Source organism: Saccostrea cucullata, unplaced genomic scaffold (assembly GCF_032062105.1).
Source record: "Saccostrea cucullata isolate Sc308-1 unplaced genomic scaffold, CSIRO_AGI_Scuc_v1 ctg22367, whole genome shotgun sequence".
In the NCBI taxonomy this organism is placed as follows: domain Eukaryota; kingdom Metazoa; phylum Mollusca; class Bivalvia; order Ostreida; family Ostreidae; genus Saccostrea; species Saccostrea cuccullata.
Window position 1 is genome coordinate 1,552 of NW_026934502.1, and position 3,859 is coordinate 5,410.

General features: G+C 34.3%; 1 pseudogene; it reads right to left on the reverse strand.

The window, feature by feature from the left end:
- Window positions 1-921: 921 nt before the first annotated feature.
- Window positions 922-3,169, reverse strand: LOC134240887 (uncharacterized; annotated as a pseudogene).
- Window positions 3,170-3,859: the final 690 nt, after the last annotated feature.

Genomic DNA, 3,859 nt, shown 5'->3' on the forward strand with positions numbered 1-3,859 from the left:
AAACCAATTGTAATGCCTTTCTTTTTAAGCGGAAAAAAAACCAAAAGTTACTACGAATATTTCTTCTGCCTGATCAATACATAATCCTCCAGGAAAGCTGATTCCCTCTCTGAACTTTCCATGAGTCCATTTTATAACCAGTTTACAGATTTGTGTTATTGTGGATGTTTTAAAATTTAAATCACCTGTAGTTATCGCCACTTTTTTTCAGTTCGAAAAAAAACTAGGTGTAGATATAGAGAGGTGGACTCCGTTCCTAGGCACCTATAGCATTTACTTGTAATTGATTTGGTATTCCGTTGATAGTTGTCTAAACTTGAAAATCATCTTTCATGCGGGGATGGGGGTAAGAGTCCAACTTCAACTTTCCGTCCTAAATTTTCTACATAGAATACCATATTACCCTTGATATTTAATCTATAGCAAATATATAATCAACTTATTTCATATTTTTTGATACATGTAATACTGTAAATGTATTACATTTGGCAACTACGATATTTAGCGGAAATTAAATTTTCAACAAGTTAGCGTAGATTTGATTTAATGCTGCCTGAATGTGCTACACGTAGCTATAAATGTTTAAGATACAAGACATTTAGCGATGTTCGTGAATAAGAGGACTCTTCTTTCCACCTAAATAGCTAATAAAATACACCGCTAAATGCAATACGTCTACAGAATTGTCTTAAATATTACAAAAGTTGGTATAAACATACGCACTAAATGCATAATATACAGCATTTATTTACATTTACAATGTCTTTGACCTATAAACTTAAGAAGGAATTATTCTTAATAAGAAGTGAAAATTAATTCCATTAAATTCAAATGAAAACCAGCATTTCATGATCTCAATGTACATGTATATCTAATACTGTATCCTATTATAACAATGCAACATCCTTTCATAAATATTTCATCAAATTATCTTAAAACAATTTGATATTTATCATTTTTATGTAGTCTACATTTTCCATATCTCATCTTCTGAAAACTTGAAGAAGAAAAAAAATTGTTTACAATGCAATGTTATCTTACAAAATGAACTATTTCAAATTTATATACACATGTACAAAATAGACCCACTATGACCACCTTTTTACAAGCATATACATAATATACACTGTATCTCTATTTAAGGTATTTAATTTTCTTAACCTTTCCTTCCCATTCAGCAACAAACAAATAATTTTCATTCACACATAAACCACATGGCTTCGTCAGACCACACTTATCTATTTTACGGAGGAACTGTCCGTCCTGGTCTAGGATGTGGATACAGTGGTTATACAAGTCTGCTGTCAGGATCTGACTCTGACTGTCTGATGTGATGCCTAAGGGCATAAATGGTTTCTTCTTTATAGTAGGAAGATGACCAGTGTATCTAAATCGGAGTTTTCCAGCTTGGTTGACAACTACAACAGCACCAGCTTCACTGTCAGCCACACAGATATCCAGGTTTCTGTTCTCACTGATGTTCTTCATTTTGTCATTTCCTGAATAGAGAGGTTTACCCTCCTCATCAAACTGGATTGTTTGTTTCTCTGTGGAACCCGAGTAACGGACAATTTTGGATTGTGTTTCATCATGACTGAACATGGTAACCAGGAGATCACCAAAGGAGGTAACACAGAGCTGCATAGGTGTCCAGTCCTGTAGTCTGATCATCTTCTTCGTCTTTCCATTCGTAACCTTATTAACAGTCCCTTTCCTCCCATCAGAATACACTAGATCTCCATCACCTGTCACTGCTATATCATTTGGAAATCCCCCTGATTCTTTTGTTATTGTCTTAATATGTGAGCCGTGTATGTTAAAGCATTTCATATCACTGACTTCTCCATATGTCCATATTTCTTCTTCACTGAGACAGGTAACACTACGGAGTTCTTCATACCCAGTATTTATAGTAGTGATAAGTTCTGGTTTTTCTAGCAGTTCTCTGGTTGATGTCTCTGGTTTCTTCAGTTTGTAGCCATTTTCTTCTGATGTAGTAGATAATGCAGCAAGAGATCCAAACAACTTGTAGAGCTGTTCTCTATCTACTGGTTTAGCATTAAAAATGGGCAATGATACGTTCACTTTGGAAGGAAGTTTGCTGAATTCTTTATTTCTGGAGCTGTATTCCATGGTCATAGACACTTCATTTGATTCTTCTATTTCCTTCAGGCTCAGCAGAGTTTGTTCAATAAGAGTCTGTATTTGTTTCACTTCCCCTGCATGTTTCTTCAATGTGTCAAGGTGTTTTGTTTTAAAATCACCAATTTCCTTTTTTATGGCATTGATGACATAGTCAACTTCTCTGTGCCATTGTTTTCCATGTTCTGTCACAGCTGTTGTAAGTTTCTCATATTCTCCATCCAAATTAGTAATCTGTGTTTCTAGATCGTTTGTGATTTCTTTGTATGTAGGATAAATAATGTTTTGTAATTCCTCTGTATCTTTTGCAATATCATTCTTCTTGGAGTCGTATATTTCTGCGAGGACTAAGAATTTATGTCCTTCATGCTGTTCTGATGCAGAGCATAAGGAGCAAACAGGAAAGTTACATTCCCTGCATTGTAAATCACATAATTTGGTTGGATGTGTTGCACACTTTGGATAAATCAAGGTGGATTTTCTTTGTTTGAATGGAACAATTTTATGTTTGTCATATTCTTCAGCAATATGTTCTCCAGTATACAGGGTTTACAGATATTGACATGACAGAAATCACAGTACATCTGTACTATAGCTGTCTCACAAAGGTCACATATGATCACATCCTGGGCACTGAAGCGGGGATCCATAGTTTCTGCAGATGTTCTATAAATATAAATAATTGTTATGTCATTAAAATAAATCCTTATATCAATTCATAGTTATTTGGGCTGGTCAATGAATACTCATATTATTTTCTATACATATGTAATATAAATACATATACACGTACATGTAATATTATATTTAAAAATACAAATTGTTAATGTTGGAATCTATTTTGCTACAACTTTTTTGCATATCTAAGACTTGACTAATGGAATTGGAAATGACCTTTAGCAAAATTATTTATCACGAAAATATACAAACTGAAAGTAGATTTGCAAGAATAGTTTCTACAATGAATTTCCAAATATATATACCGTTGTAGTCACTAGAAAACTTGTCTCACATAGGCAGAATGACAGAAGTCATTCGTTAGTTCATTTTTCAACTTCTCTACATGATATAGGCTCTAGACATGTCTTCTCCACAGTCCAAAGTTGAAATTTAGAGTTATCGCTCTTGCAGTGTTAATTGCGTTTTCAATGAATTTTGAGCACCCCCCTCCCCTTTTATTTTTTTTTTAATCTTAAGCAAAATGCCTATGGTTGACACAGGTCAAAGTCTGACGATCATCAGACTCATATTGCACCCTACTTTAAACACGGGCCTTAGCTTTGAACATTACAAAAATCTTAAATCATATTTTTACTGTATGGTTGTATTTATAAGTCCCGTCTCTCTGATTGGCTTTTCAAGATCTAACCTTGTAAAAAAAAGTTTATATGACCTACCAGGTGAAAATATTGTAGTACATGGTTATTACAGATGTGTGGATTTATGGAAGTGGGGTGTCAAACTTGATCTTCCACATCCCCGTTATACCCGGTAGGTTTCAAATAAGCATACGTGTACATATGTAGTAAAGCCCCCCCCCCAATGATTAAAAACATCTCCTTCTCAAAGGAAAGACACGCTTCATATTGTATACAGGGTTATTTTCGCCACGTTTAATTTTCGCCCTTTCACACATGCAAACAATTTTGCCCCGTTTTAGATTCGCCCAATCATAGTTTTCTTCAAGAAATTATACTGTATTATTTACTTTCGCCCC